Below are 16,853 nucleotides of genomic sequence, written 5' to 3' on the forward strand. Positions count from 1 at the left end.
CTCCTCTCTCCAACCAGGTGTCTAATCAAAATTTGTCAATTTTGTTCACCTTTTGGTTCCCTTGATTCTCTGAATTGTTTCTCTATTCTATATTTTGTTTCTCTCTGCTTTAATCTTCATTATTTCCTTCCTTCTTCTACCTTTGCATAAATGTAAGTTATTGTTTTGAATTTTTTTTTTTTACTATTATAAATTCCTTATAAACATTGCTTTCTCTGTATCCTATACATTTTGGTTTGTTGTGCTTTCATTTTCATTGAGCTTTAAGTATTTTTTAGTTTTCCTTGTGATTTCTTCTTTGATCCATTGGTTGTTCAACAGTGTGTTATTTAATTTAATGGACACATATTTGAGAAATTTAGGGCTTTCTTATGTTATTGATTTTTACCTTTGATCCATTTTGATTGAAGGAGTCTTGCATAGTATCAATTGCATGAGATCAATCCATTGCTCTGAAATTTACTTTTTACTGACATTAAAGTAGCTTTGACTAGTGTTGTTTTGTTTTGACAAGTGTTGCCATGGTATTTCTTTTTTTTAACCTTTAGCTTACTTTGTCTAGATTGGAAGTGGATTTTGTATTTTGTGCAAGCAACCTATAGTTGAGTCTTGCTTTTTTATTTAATCTGATAATATCTGTCTTATAATTTGGTTATTTAGACCATTAATTTTAGTAGGATATTTGACATGAACATGTTTAAGTTTATTTGTTTTCTATATATCTCATTTGTTCTTTGTCTCATGGTCCATTTTTCTGCCTTCTTTGTGTGTGTGCGTGTGTGTCTGTGTGTGTATTCTATAGTATATATTAGGATTTCATTGATCTCATTTGATGATTTATTAGCTTTAACTTCTTTTAAATAAAATATATCTTAGTGGTTGCTTTTGGGCTTATAGTACACCTCTATAGATTATCATAATGAATAATCACATCTCTCCTGGTAAAGACTGGGAAAGATTACAAGCAGGCACACTGAACCTCAGGGATAGGCACGCTGCCCCTTCTGCACTTTTATTTGCTGAGCAAATGACCATTTTAAATTACATATTGATCCCCTTTTAGGCAGCTGGATGCAGAAAGCTTATGGGGAAAATAATGTATTTGGTCATTTTAATTTATCTATTGTTATTTGCTGTCGAGTCAGTTCCAACTCATAGGGACTCTATGTACAATAGAACATAACACTGCCCAGTCTTGCACCATCCTCAAAATAGTTGCTATGTTTAAGCCCACTGTTGCAGCCACTGTGTCAATCTACCTCGCTGCGGGTCTTCCACTCTTTTGCTGACCCTCTACTTTACCAAGCATGATGTACTTCCCCAAAGAGAGTTTGGTCCTTCCTGATAACATGTCTAAAGTATGTGAGATGAAGTCTTGCCATTCTCATTCCTAAGAAGCATTCTGACTGTACTTTTCCCACCATTCATAAACTAAAAATTTTAGTGACGAAAGGGTTATCACTGATAATAAAATACAGATGTTCCTGGAGTACCATAATATGTATGTAACAACTGACAGAAATTGCAATTCATTCAGCTAAGTGCTTCTTGGTATTGGCAGATGTCATGGGAAACCACCAAGTGACATCTCTAAAATTAAGAAGTACTTGTTGTCATTGAGGAGATTCCAACTCATAGCAACCCTATAGGACAGAATAGCACTGCCCCATAGGATTTCCAAAGAGCAGTTGGTGGATTTGAACTTCTGACCTTTAGGTTAACAGCCAAGCTCTTAGCCACTGCACCACCAGGGCTCCGAGTGGCAGCTGTAGTAGACCGTAATTTCAACCTGTTTTTCAATCAACATATTTCAACAAAGTAGCACATATCCAAGCTAATTTCTTTTTTCTTACTTAAATTCCTTTCCTGGGCTAGCCTATGGCAATCCCATTCTATTCTTAAACTAATTCCATGTTATAAGTAAACCCAAATTAGAATTCAGCTACAGCAGACATTTGGGAGTCTCTTGGTCTTCTCAATTTTCAAGGTTTCTGCACTCAATGTATGTGGGATAGGCTGCAGATATCGACCTGAGCTTAAATAGTGTCTTTATAGACCCTGCTGCATCATGTATCAGGAGTAAGGGAAATAAAATACATATTACGAATTTAGCATTAGACTTCTGTTCAGAATCTGATCTAAAATATCATTTTATTAGCAATAAATATTTGTTGGCAGGATTTTGATTACTACTCCAGAAATATTCATGACAGATATGTAATGATGAGCCAATTTCCCTCACTGGAGTTGAGGGTTAAAAGAAAGCTAAATGAAATCTGAAACTCTTATGTGTGCTGAAGCGGAAAATACGGTCCTTGGAAGATTATTTTTCAAGGTCCAAAACCCCAGCTCTGGTACTGGCAAACATTATCACTAATCATTGGGGTCATTTGATGAAAAATGTGAAATCATAAGGAAGATGCTAAGTAAAAGTGTGTACTCCATTTCTGAAGTTGAAGACTCTATTAGGCCCAAGTAAATAATGCTAGAAACTAGGCCCATTACCCTATTTACCTTAAGACTAATCAGTATTCTAAATTAGCCGCCTTTCTTGTGACTAGTTAGTGCCCACATGCGTGCAGCACCTAGCGAAACTGGCTTAGACAGAACATCTCTCTTACACTAGTCAAAGGGTCTTTTAGAAAAGTGAAGAGCTCGCTTCACCTTCAAAGCAAACAGTAACCAAATAAGAATTGGGAAGGAAAGACATTATAGAGTTCCTGTGAAGGTTAGTACAGAGTCTTTATTGTGAAGTCATGGAAGCTCCATTGACACGTCCAAACTCCCTGAAGGACTAAATTACTGGGCTGAGGGTTGTGGGGACCATGGTCTCGGGGAACATCTAGCTCAACTGGTATAACATAGTTTATAAAGAAAATGTTCTACATACAGTCTACTTTGGTGAGTAGTGTCTGGGGTCATAAAAGCCTGTGAGCAGCCATCTAAGATACTCCACTGTCTAGCTCCTTCAGGAGCAAGGGAGCATGAAGAAAGCTAGAGAAACAAGGGAAAGATTAGTCCAAAGAACTAATGAACCACAACTACCACAGCCTCCACTAGACTGAGTCCAGCACAACTAGGTGTTGCCAGGCTACCACCACTGACTGCTCTGACAAGAATCACAGTAGAGAGTCTGGACAGAGCTGGAGAAAAATGTAGAACACAATTCTAACTCAAAAAGAATGACCAGACTTACTGGCCTGAGAGAGACTGGAGAAACCCCAAGAGTATGGCTCCCAGGCACTCTCTTATCTCAGTAATTAAGTCATTCCTGAGTTTCACCCTTCATCCAAAGATTAGACAGACCCATAAAACAAAACGAGACTAAAGGGATACACCAACCCAGGGGCAAGGACTAAGACGGCAGGAGAGGCAGAAAAGCTGGTAATAGGGAACCCAAGGTCAAGAAGGGAGAGCGTTGACATGTAGTGGGCTTGTTAACCAATGTCATAAGACAATATGTGTACTAATTCCTTAGTGAGAAGCTAGTTTGTTCTGTAAACTTTCAACTAAAGTACAAAAAAAAGTCTTGTGAAACACAAGTTCAGAAAAGAGAAATTTTAGCATAATAAGGCTGTTGTTAGGTGCCGTTGAGTCAGTTCCGACTCATAGCTACCCTATGCACAACAGAACAAAACACTGCCTGGTCCTGTGCAATCCTTACAATCATTGCTATGCTTGAGCTCATTGTTGCAGCCATTGTGTCAATCCACCTCGTTGAGGGTCTTCCTCTTTTCCGCTGACCTGTACTCTGCCAAGCACAATGTCCTTCTCCAGAGACTGATCCTTCCTGACATGTCCAAAGTATGTAAGACACAGTCTCGCCATCCTTGCCTCTAAGGAGCATTCTGGCCGCATTTCTTCCAAGACAGATTTGTTCGTTCTTTTGGCAGTCCATGGTATATTCAATATTCTTCACCAACACCACAACTCAAAGGTGTCAACTCTTCTTCGGCCTTCCTTATTCATTGTCCAGCTTTCACATGCATATGATGTGATTGAAAATACCATGGCTTGGGTCGGGCGCACCTTAGTCTTGAGGGTGACATCTTTGCTTTTCAACACTTTGAAGAGGTCCTTTGCAGCAGATTTACCCAATGCAATGCGTCTTTTGATTTCTTGACTGCTGCTTCCATGGCTGTTGATTGTGGACCCAAAGAAAATGAAATCCTTGACAATTTCAATCTTTTCTCTGTTTATCATGATGTTGCTCATTGGTCCAGTTGTGAGGATTTTTGTTTTCTTTATGCTGAGGTGTAATCCATACTGAAGGCTGTGGTCTAATCTTCATTAGTAAGTGCTTCAAATTCTCTTCACTTTCAGCAAGCAAGGTTGTGTCATCTGCATAATGCAGGTTGTTAATGAGTCTTCCTCCAATCCTGATGCCCCATTCTTCTTCATATAGTCCAGCTTCTCAGATTATTTGTTTAACATACAGATTAAATAGGTATGGTGAAAGAATACAACCCTGACGCACACCTTTCCTGACTTTAAACCAATCAGTATCCCCTTGTTCTGTCTGAACAACTGCCTCTTGATCTATGTAAAGGTTCCTCACAAGCACAATTAAGTGTTCTGGAATTCCCATTCTTCACAGTGTTATCCATAGTTTGTTATGATCCACACAGTCGAATGCATTTGCATAGTCAATAAAACACAGGTAAACATCCTTCTGGTATTCTCTGCTTTCAGCCAGGATCCATCTGACATCACCGATGATATCCCTGGTTCCACGTCCTCTTCTAAAACCAGCCTGAATTTCTGGCAGTTCCCTGTCGATATACTGCTGCAGCCATTTTTGAATGATCTTCAGCAAAATTTTGCTTGCGTGTGATATTAATGACATTGTTCTATAATAAGGCTAGAACTGGCAAATTAATCCCTTAGCAGTTCAGATTCTTTAATAAAATATGTCTATAACTAAAAGTACAACTACATCAATAGTTACAGTTATATTTATATTTTAGAGTGATTCTCCCTTACCCCTTAAATAGGAAGCATATGGCCAACTTGAATCCATATTAGCTTTATGGTCCTGTTCTCCAACATCATGATCAAAAGCACCTCCTCCTCCTACCCAACATGCAGCAGTTAAAATGGGCAAAAAACTGCAGTGGAAGAGAGTGAACAGAAAACAATGTAAGGCAGATTAGTAGAGATGGAGTATCACCGCAGAGTCAGGAGGAGCTAGGGAGGGGAACTGTGAAGAAAGGCAAGGCCTCTGTTATGGATTAAATTATGTCCCCCCCACCAAAATGTGTGTATCAACTTGGTTAGGCCATGATCCCCGGTATTGTGTGGTTGTCCTCCATTTGTGACTGTAATTTTATGTTAAAAGGATTACAGTGGGATTGTAGTACAAGCCTTACTCAGGTCACCTCTCTGATTCAATGTAAAGGAGTTTCCCTGGGGTGTCCCCTGCACCACCTTTTGTCTCAAAAGATAAAAGGAAAAAGAAGCAAGCAGAGAGTTGGGGACCTCGTACTACCAAGAAGGCAGTGCTTGGAGCAGAGTGCATCCTTTGGACCTGGGGACCTTGTTCGAAGGAACTCCTAGTCTGTGGGAACTTTGATGAGAAGAACGACAGAGAGACAAAGACTTCCCCTGGAGGTGATGCCCTGAATTTGGACTTTTAGCCTACTTTACTATGAGAAAATAAATTTCTATTTGTTAAAGCGATCCACTTATGATATTTCGGTTATGGCAGCACTAGATAACTAAGATAGCCTCCCTAATAGCTGAAGGAACATTTATACGAGAACACGACTAATATATGAGTAGTAATTTTCTCCTCTGAAAGTACAAGTTAGCTGGATTAGAGACGTGGCCTGACTTCACAGTTCCCCACCCCACGCCCTTCTGTTTTTACCGTTAGTGCTCTATAATTGACCCTGAAATAAGGACCTGACTGATCCTCGTACTCTAGTACTGTGTGTCTGCCTATGATTGTGCAGTTTGTGAACTTTACAAAGACGTCCAGCTGAGTTAATGACTGAGGGCTGACATATGGTGTTGCACTGTGTCTATGTGAAAGCAGGAATATTTTTTTCTTTGCACAAAGGTTTAATCTCTTCACTAAGGCATGCTTCTACAGGAATGTATTCCCTCAAAGGGATCGCCCTTTTCAAATTTGCCTAAAGATACTCTACAGAAGATAGGTTTGTGTGAGTGAGTGAGTGTGTGTGTGTGTGTGTGTGAGCATGCATGCTCACGTGTGTGTGACTGAGTGCATGTGTGCTCACAGGCACATATACATATATGCATGTGAACATATACATATATTCATTACGGGCAGAAGGAGGAGAAAAGAATAAAACCCCTTTTCCCTGCTCTGCCTGATGGCCACTACAAATCCCTGAGACTCCCAACTTCTGTGGTTGCTTTGTGAGACTCCTCCCCACCCTCTCGGAGAGAAGGCTCCATGTCCTTGAGGGGTGACACACATACACTCACTCACATATATACGTTATGTTAATTTTTATGTATAAACATACATGTACACATATATATGCACACAATGTATATAATAACAACATATATATATCTAATTGCTTTAGAAAATTAATCTAACACGCATCTATAATTTTTAATGTTACAAATGAAAGGTTAGAAGGATGGTAGTAATGTAAGATTTTGTCCTTATTGTATCTTTGCTTTACACTATGACTTAATAGCCTATCTTCAGGGTCCAATTGCTTAAGTTTGCAGAGCAAATAACATGGCCTAACTCTAGAAATGACTGAAAATCAAACATTATGTGAATAAGTTTTGAAAAATAAAGTTTATATACATTTTAATACTACTATGATCTGTACTTTCAGCCTTACTGCTAAACCATACTCATGTACTTTGAATAAATTGAACATTGTCACCAATTTTTTCGTATAATATATTAGTTACTCACTCTAAACATATTTTCCCTGATCTATTCTAACCCACTGGATTTCAGATTTAGAAACAGACAGTGAGGAGATGTCATATCTGAGCTTTTAAATTACATGGAAATGAAAGAGCATATTTCATGCTATACTCCTTGCACATGTACATGCTCCCAGTCTTGACATAATTTACTTGGATTCCATACTAAACACAGGACGGGGGAAAAAAGCTGCTGTAGAATAACTGAAATTAGAACAATTGCTACGTTCAATGGGATATGCAATTTTTTACTATTTTTTTAAAATCTATTTTCATTCATTTAATGAAATGGTACTTACATATGTTTGCCTGGTTACATTTTGGGTATCAGAAACAAATTCACATGAGACATTATAAACATTTTTAAAATGTGTATAACTGTACCTTGACTCCAAAGTTAAGTCTGCAGCCCACAAAGAAGCAAGTGTTCAATCCACTCAGTATAGTCAATATAAATGAATCCAATTTATGTTTATAAATCAAATTTATGAATGGCAGATTCTGGGAAAAATGACTGTTTACCTGGAATTTTTGTTATTGGAATGTCACAAAATCTTCACTATGACTTTAACTACAATACTAAACGTCTGCAGAGGAATAGTAGAGAATTTGGAAAATGCCAGCTTAAAAAGTGGTTGTGGACCATGTTTTTAATCATTGATGAAGACATTTCTTGTATTGCATTTTGAACCAAATTAATTTCATAATCCATATTAGAGACTCCCTTTTTAGTAAAACTATATTTTGAAGAAAGAGAATTCCCGAACGTTTAATTGTGCTCATGAGGAACCTGTACATAGACCAAGTGGTTGTCATTCAAACAGAAAAAGGAGATCCTGTGTAGTTTAAAGTCAGGAAAGGTGTGTGTCAGGGCTGTAATCTTCCACCAGACTTATTCAATCTGTATGCTGAGCAAATAATCCAGAGAAGCAGGTCTATATGAAGAAGAACGTAACATCAGGATTGGTGAAAGACTTATTGACAACCTTTATATGCAGGTGACATAACCTTGCTTCCTGAAAGTGAAGAGGGCTTGAAGCACTTACTGATGAAGATCAAAGATGACAGCCTTCAGTATGGATTGCACCTGGACATAAAGAAAACAAAAATCCTCACAACTGGACCAGTAAGACACATTATGATAAATGGAGAAAATACTGACGTTGTCAAGGATTTCATTTTACTTGGATCTACAATCAATGCCCATGGTAGCCGCAGTCAAGAAATCAAATGACATATCGCTTTGAGCAAATCTTCGGAAAAGTCCTCAATCAAGTGTTAAAAAGCAAAGACATCGTTTTGAGGACTGTCTTAGTACTATAGTGCTGCTATAACAAAATTACCACAAGTGGATGGCTTTAACAAACAGAAATTTATTCTCTCACGGTCTGGGAGCCTAGAAGCCCAAATTGAGGGTGTATGCTCTAAGGGGAGGCTTTCTCTCTCTGTTGGCTCTGGGGGAAGGTCATTGTTATTAATCTTCCCCTGCTCTAGGAGTATCTGAGTGCAGACACCTCAGGTCCAAAGGATATACTCCTGGTCCTTGCACTACTTTCTTTTTTTTTTTTTTAGTTGTATTTTAAGTGAAAGTTTACAATTCAAGTCAGCTTCTCACACAAAAACTTATACAGACATTGTTAGGTGACCCTAACTGCTCTCCTTACAATATGGCAGCACACTCCTCTCTACCCTGTATTCCCCTTGTCCATTCAAGTAGCTCCTGTCCCCCTCTGCCTTCTTATCTTGCCTCCAGACAACAGCTGCTACCATAGTCTCATATGTCTACTTGACCTAAGAAGCACACTCCTCACCAGTATCGTTTTATGTCTTATAGTCCAGTCTAATTTTTGTCTGAAGAGTTGGCTTCAAGAATGGTTTTAGTTTTGGGCTAACAGAGAGTCCAGGGGCTATGACCTCTGGGATCCCTCCAGTCTTAGACCAGTAAGTCTGGTCTTTTTACTAGAATTTGAGGTCTGCATCCTGCTTTTCTCCTGCTCTATCAGAGATTTTTCTGGCACTGCTTTCTTGGTGGCATAAGGACCTTCTGTTTCTCTGCTTGCTTCTCTCTTTCATCTATCAAAAGAGATTGACTCAAGATAAAACCTAATCTTGTAGATTGAGCCCTGCCTCATTAACATAACAACCTCTAACCTTGCCTCATTAACATCTTAAGGGTAGGATTTACAACACAAAAGAAAATCACATCAGATGACAAAATGGTAGACAATCACACAATACTGGAAATCATGGTGTAGCCAAGTTGACATGCATTTTTGGGGGGACAAAATTGAATCCATAACAATGACCCAAGCCATCTTTATTTTCAATTGCCTCATATACATATGAAAGCTGGACAATGAATAAGGAGGACTGAAGGAGAATTGATGTCTTTGAATTATGGTGTTGGCAAAGATGTACCATGGGATGCCAGAAGAATGAACAAATCTGGCTAGAAAAAGTACAGCCAGAATGCTCTTTAGAAGCAAGGCTGATGAGACTTTGACTCAGGTATTATGGATGTGTTATCAAGAGGAAGCAGTCCCTAGAGAAGGGTATCATGCTTATTAGAGAGTCAGTGAAAAAAAAGAAGACCCTCAACAAGATGGATTGACACAGTGGCTACAACAATGGACTCAAGCATAACAATAATTTGATCGGGCAGTATTTCCTTCTGTTGTACATGGAGTCACTATGAGTTGGAACCAGCTCAATGGCACCTAACGACAACATAATTTGAAATGTATATTTCATTATAGAAATATTTTTTTCACATTTTCCTTTATTTTTAAGTTATTTTGTCTGTCTAGCCCTACGAAGAACCGAATAAAGTGGAAATAATTATGTTCCGGCTGTATTTTACAATGCTGTATTATCACTTGCTATAATCTTCAGAAAAACGTTCCAAACCCTTTTAAGTCAATTTCTTCCCTGTCAACCCAGCTGATATCTTTCACTTTTCTTTTGATAACAAAGATTATTTATTTCAGTTAACTGAACCTTAGCTAACCAACGCAAGCAATGATAATGCATCTTTGATAACGTATTTCTTGTAAACAAAATCTTTCACTAAAATGAATGAATTTGTGCTCCTGTTACTTCATCAGGGCTCTCAGCTTTATTATTTACAAATCGTAAATTTATATGTAGAGTGTTAAGAACAATTTCTCACATGGGAGAAAGTGATGAAAAGTACTTTCCTAGAGTTACTAACATACTTTACTTTTTTCTAGTTTTCCAAGTGTCTTAATGTATTTTTTTAAATAATTTTTATAGTGCTTTAAGTGAAAGTTTACAAATCAAGTCAGCCTGTCACATATAAGCTTATATACACCTTTCTACATACTCCCATTTACTCTCTCCCTAATGAGTCAGCCCGCTCCCTTCTTCCAGTATCTCCTTTCATGACCGTTTTGCCAGTTTCTAACCCTCTCTATCCTCCCATCTCCCCTCCAGATGGGAGATGCCAATACAGTCTCAAGAGTCCACCTGATATGAGGAGCTCACTCTTTATCAGCATCTCTCTCCAACCCTTTGTCCAGTCCCTTCCATGTCTGATGAGTTGTCTTCGGGAATGGTTCCTGTCCTGGGCCAATAGAAGGTTTGGGGACCATGACCACCTGGATTCTTCTAGTCTCAGTCAGACCATTAAGTCTGGTCTTTTTATAAGAATTTGGGGTCTGCATCCCACTGTTCTCCTGCTCCCTCAGGAGATCTCTGTTGTGTTCCTTGTCAGGGCAGTCATCGGTTGTGACCGGGCACCATCTAGTTCTTCTGCTCTCAGGATGACGCAAGTCTCTAGTTCATGTGGCCCTTTCTGTCTCTTGGGCTCATAGTTATTGTGTGACCTTGGTGTTCTTCATTCTCCTTTGATCCAGGTGGGTTGAGACCAATTGATGCATCTTAGATAGCCACTTGTTAGCATTTAAGACCCCAGACGCCACACTTCAAAAGGGGATGCAGAATGTTTTCATAATAGAGTTTATTATGCCAATTGACTTAGAAGTCCCCTTAAGCCATAGTCCCCAAACCCCCGCCCTTGCTCCAGTGACCTTCGAAGCATTCAGTTTATCGGGGAAACTTCTTTGCTTTTGGTCTAGTCCAGTTGAGCTGACCTTCCATGTATTGAGTATTGTCCTACCCTTCACATAAAGTAGTCCTTATCTACTAACTAATCAGTAAAAAACCCTCTCTCACCCTCCCTCCCTCCCACCTCTCATAACCACAAAAGAATGTGTTCTTCTCAGTTTATACTATTTCTCAAGAACTTGTAATAGTGGTCTTATACAGCATTTGTCCTTTTGCATCTGACTAATTTCACTCAGCATAATGTGTTCCACATTCCTCCATGTTATGAAATGTTCCACAGATTCCTCACTGTTCTTTATCGATGCATAGTATTAGTATTCCATTGTGTGAATGCACCATAATTTATTTAACCATTCATCTATTGATGGACACCTTGGTTGCTTCCAGCTTTTTGCTATTGTAAACAGTGCTGCAGTAAACATTGGTGTGCATTTATCTGTTCGTGTAAATGCTCTTATTTCTCTAGGGTATATTCCGAGGAGTGGGATTTCTGGGTTGTATGGTAGTTCTATTTCTAACTTTTCAAGAAAACGCCAGATAGATTTCCAAAGTGGTTGTACCATTTTATGTTCCCACCAGCAGCAATCTCTCCACAGCCTCTCCAACATTTATTATTTTGTGTTTTTTGGATTAATGCCAGCCTTGTTGGAGAGAGATGGAATCTCATCGTAGTTTTTAATTTGCATTTCTCTAATGGCTAATGATCAAGAGTATTTTCTCATGCATCTGTTAGCTGCCTGAATATCTTCTTTAGTGAAGTGCGTGTTCGTATCCTTTGCCCACTTTTTGATTGGGTTGTTTGTCTTTTTGTGGTTGAGTTTTAACAGAATCATATAGATTTTAGAGATCCGGCGCTGGTCAGAGATGTCATAGCCGAAAATTTTCTCCCAGTCTGTAGGTGGTCTTTTTACTCTTTTGGTGAAGTCTTTAGATGAGCATAGGTGCTTGATTTTTAGGAGCTCCCAGTTATCGGGTTTCTCTTCGTCATTTTTAGTAAAGTTTTGTATTCTGTTTATGCCTTGTGTTAGGGCTCCTAACGTTGTCCCTATTTTTTCTTCCAGGATCTTTTTCATTTTAGTCTTTAAGTTTAGGTCTTTGATCCACTTGGAGTTAGTTTTTGTGCATGGTGTGAGGTATGGGTCCTGTTTCATTTTTTTGCAAATGGATATCCAGTTATGCCAGCACCATTTGTTAAAAAGACTATCTTTTCCCCAATTAACTGACACTGGGCCTTTGTCAAATATCAGCTGCTCATATGTGGATGGATTTATATCTGGGTTCTCAATTCTGTTCCATTGGTCTATGTGCCTGTTGTTGTACCAATACCAGGCTGTTTTGACTACTGTGGCTGTATGATAGGTTCTAAAATCAGGTAGAGTGAGGTCTCCCACTTTCTTCTTATTTTTCAGTAATGCTTTACTTATCTGGGGCTTCTTTCCCTTCCATGTGAAGTTGGTGATTTGTTTCTCTATCACATTAAAAAATGTCATTGGAATTTGGATCGGAAGTACATTGTGTGTATAGATGGCTTTTGGTAGAATAGATGTTTTTACTATGTTAAGTCTTCCTATCCATGAGCAAGGTATGTTTTTCCACTTATGTAGGGCTTGCATTAGTTTCTTGCACTAGTACTTCATAGTTTTCTTTGTATAGGTCTTTTACATCTTTGGTAAGATTTATTCCTAAGTATTTTATCTTCTTGGGGGTTACTGTGAATGGTATTGATTTGGTGATTTCCTCTTCAATGTTCTTTTTGTTGATGTAGAGGAATCCAAGTGATTTTTGTATGTTTATCTCATAACTTGAGACTCTGCCGAACTCTTCTATTAGTTTCAATAGTTTTCTGGAGGATTCCTTAGGGTTTTCTGTGTATAAGATCATGTCATCTGGAAATAGAGGTAATTTTACTTCTTCCTTGCCATTCCAGATGCCCTTTATTTCTTTGTCTAGCCTAATTGCTCTGGCTAGGACCTCTAGCACAATGTTGAATAAGAGCAGTGATAAAGGGCATCCTTGTCTGGTTCCCGTTCTCAAGGGAAATGCTTTCAGGCTCTCTCCATTTAGAACGATGTTGGCTGTTGGCTTTGTATAGATGCCCTTTATTATGTTGAGGAATTTTCCTTCAATTCCTATATTGCTGAGAGTTTTTGTCATGAATGGGTGTTGGACTTTGTGAAATGCCTTTTCTGCATCAATTGATAAGATCATGTGGTTTTTGTCTTTTGTTTTATTTATATGGTGGATTACATTGATGGTTTTTCTAATATTAAACCAGCCTTGCATACCTGGTATAAATCCCACTTGGTCGAGGTGGATTATTTTTTTGATATGTTGTTGAATTCTACTGGCTAGAATTTTGTTGAGGATTTTTGCATCTATGTTCATGAGGGATATAGGTCTGTAATTTTCTTTTTTTGTGATGTCTTTACCTGGTTTTGGTATCAGGGATATGGCAGCTTCATAGAAAGAGTTAGGTAGTATTCCATCATTTTCTATGCTTTGAAATAGCTTTAGTAGTAGTGGTGTTAACTCTCCTCTGAAAGTTTGATAGAACTCTGCAGTGAAGCCGTCGGGCCAGGGCTTTTTTTTCGTTGGGAGTTTTTTTGATTATCTTTTCAATCTCTTTTTTTGTTATGGGTCTATCTAGTTGTTCTACTTCTGATTGTGTTAGTTTAGGCAGGTAGTGTTTTTCTAGGAATTCATCCATTTCTTCTAGGTTTGCAAATTTGTTAGAGTACAATTTTTCATAATAATCTGATATGATTCTTTTAATTTCAGTTGTGTCTGTTGTGATATGGCCCATCTCATCTCTTATTCGGGTTATTTGTTTCCTTTCCTGTATTTTTTTAGTCAGCTTGGCCAATGGTTTATCAATTTTGTTAATTTTTTTAAAGAACCAGCTTTTGACTTTGTTAATTCTTTCAATTGTTTTTCTGTTCTCTATTTGATTTACTTCAGATCTAATTTTTATTATTTGTTTTCTTCTGGTGCCTGATGGATTCTTTTGTTGCTCACTTTCTCTTTGTTCAAGTTGTAGGGACAGTTCTCTGATTTTGGCTCTTTCTTCTTTTTGTATGTGTGCATTTATCGATGTAAATTGACCTCTGAGCACTGCTTTTGCTGTGTCCCAGAGGTTTTAATAGGAAGTGTTTTCATTCTCATTGCATTTTGTGAATTTCTTTATTCCCTCCTTAATGTCTTCTCTAACCCAGTCTTTTTTGAGCAGGGTATTGTTTAGTTTCCAAGTATTTGATTTCTTTTCCCTGATTTTTCTGTTATTGATTTCCGCTTTTATAGCCTTGTGGTCTGAGAAGATGCTTTGTAATATTTCGATGTTTTGGATTCTGCAAAGGTTTGTTTTATGACCTAATATGTGATCTGTTCTAGAGAATGTTCCCTGTGCACTAGAAAAAAAAAGTATATTTTGCAGCCGTTGGGTGGTGTGTTCTGTATAGGTCTATGAGGTCAAGTTGGATGATTGTAGCAATTAGGTCTTCCGTGTCTCTATTGAGCTTCTTACTGGAAGTCCTGTCCTTCTCCGAAAGTGGTGTGTTGAAGTCTCCTACTATAATTGTGGAGGTGTCTATCTCACTTTTCAGTTCTGTTAAAGTTTGTTTTATGTGTCTTGCAGCCTTGTCATTGGGTGCATAAATATTTAATATGGTTATATCTTCCCAGTAAATTGTCCCTTTAATCATCATGTAATGTCTTTCTTTATCCTTTGTGGTGGATTTAACTTTGAAGCCTATTTTGTCAGAAATTAATATTGCCACTCCTCCTCTTTTTAGCTTGTTGTTTGCTTGATGTATTTTTTTTCCATCCCTTGACTTTTAGTTTGTTTGTGTCTCTAAGTCTAAGGTGTGTCTCTTGTAGGCAGCATATAGATGGATCGTGTTTCTTTATCCAGTCTGAGACTCTCTGTCTCTTTTTTGGTGCATTTAGTCCATTTACATTCAGTGTAATTATAGATAAGAATGTGTTTAGTGCTGTCATTTTGATGCCTTTTTGTGTGTGTTGTTGACAATTTCATTTTTCCACTTACTTTTTTGTGCTGAGACGTTTTTCTTTATAAATTCTGTGTTCCTCATTTTCATAGTAGTCGAATTTATGTTTGCTCAGTCTTTATGTTTTTCTTGGTTTTTATTTTGAGTTATGGAATTGTTAGACCTCTTTGTGGTTACCTTAATATTTGCCCCTATTTTTCTAAGTAAAAACCTAACTTGTTTCGTCCTATATCACCTTGTTTTCCTCTCCATATGGCAGTTCTATGCCACCTGTATTTAGTCCCTCTTTTTCATTATTGTGATCTTTTACGTAATGACTTCAATGATTCCCTGTTTTGAGAATTGTTTTCTTTTTAAAATTAATCTTAATTTGTTTTTGTGATTTGCTTATTTGAGTTGATATCAGGATGTTCTGCTCTGTGTCTTTCTGTTGTGTTGTTATATGATGTTATTGATTTTCTGACCAATTTCCTTTAGTATTTCTTGTAGCTTTGGTTTGGTTTTTGCTGATTCTCTAAGCTCGTGTTTATCTGTAAATGTTTTAATTTCGCCTTCATATTTGAGAGAGAGTTCTGCTGGATAAATGATCCTTGGCTGGCGGTTTTTCTCCTTCAGTGCTCTATATATGTCGTTCCATTGCCTTCTTGACTGCATGGTTTCTGCTGAGTAGTCTGAATTGATTCTTATTGATTTTCCTTTGTAGGAGACCTTTCTTTTAACCCTGGCTCCTTTTAAAATTTTCACTCTATCTTTGGTTTTGGCAAGTTTGATGATAATATGTCTTGGTGATTTTCTTTTTGGATCAATCTTATATGGGGTTCGATGAGCATATTGGATAGATATCCTTTTATCTTTCATGATGTCAGGGAAGTTTTCTGCCAACAGATCTTCAGCTATTCTCTCTGTATTTTCTGTTATTCTTCCTTCTTCTGGAACTCCAGTCACACACAAGTTATTCTTCTTGATAGAGTCCCACATGATTCTTAGGGTTTCTTCACTTTTTTAAATTCTTTTATCTGATTTTTCTTCAGCTATATTGGTGTCTACTGCTTTTTTCTCCATCTCCCCCACTCTGCATTCTAATTCCTTGATTCTGCTCCTCTGACTTCCTATTGAGTTGTCTAATTCTGTCATTTTACTGTTAATCTTTTGAATTTCTGAATGCTGTCTCTGTATAGATTCTTGCAGCTTATTAATTTTTCCACTATGTTCTCAAATAATCTTTTTGATTTCTTCAACTGCTTTGTCAGTGTGTTCCTTGGCTTTTTCTGTAGATTGCCTTACTTCATTTTTGAGGTCATCCCTGATGTCTTGAACAATTCTGTATATTAGTTTTTTATATTTTGCATCTGGCAATTCCAGGATTGTATCTTCATTTGGGAAAGATTTTGATTCATTAATTTGGGGGTTTGTAGAAACAATCATGGTCTGCTTCTTCACGTGGTTTGATATCGACTGTTGTCTCCAAGCCGTCTATAAGATATTGTAATGATTTATTTTATATTTGCTCACTGAGTCTTATCTTGTTTTGTTTTCTTTCAATATACGTAGATGGGCTACTAGATTGCACTGTCTGATTGTTGTAGGCTTTGAGTCACTTATGTCCTCTTACCAGCTGGTTTGGGCCATTACTAGAAATATAAGCCTAAGAGTCCCTTCACTATTCTTGGGTAGAATCTGATTTTGGGTCTCCACGTGTGTGGAGTAGACTGTCACCTATTCGCTTAGAGGAGTAGTGGTGATAGTTGTGTGCACCAGATTCTAGTAGCAGCAGGGGCTCACCTTCCAGGGGAGGCAGGATGCTGACAGGCTTCCTCCAAGTGCCAGTGAGGTAGGTGTGTCTCT

Source organism: Elephas maximus, chromosome 1 (assembly GCF_024166365.1).
Source record: "Elephas maximus indicus isolate mEleMax1 chromosome 1, mEleMax1 primary haplotype, whole genome shotgun sequence".
Lineage (NCBI taxonomy): Eukaryota > Metazoa > Chordata > Mammalia > Proboscidea > Elephantidae > Elephas > Elephas maximus.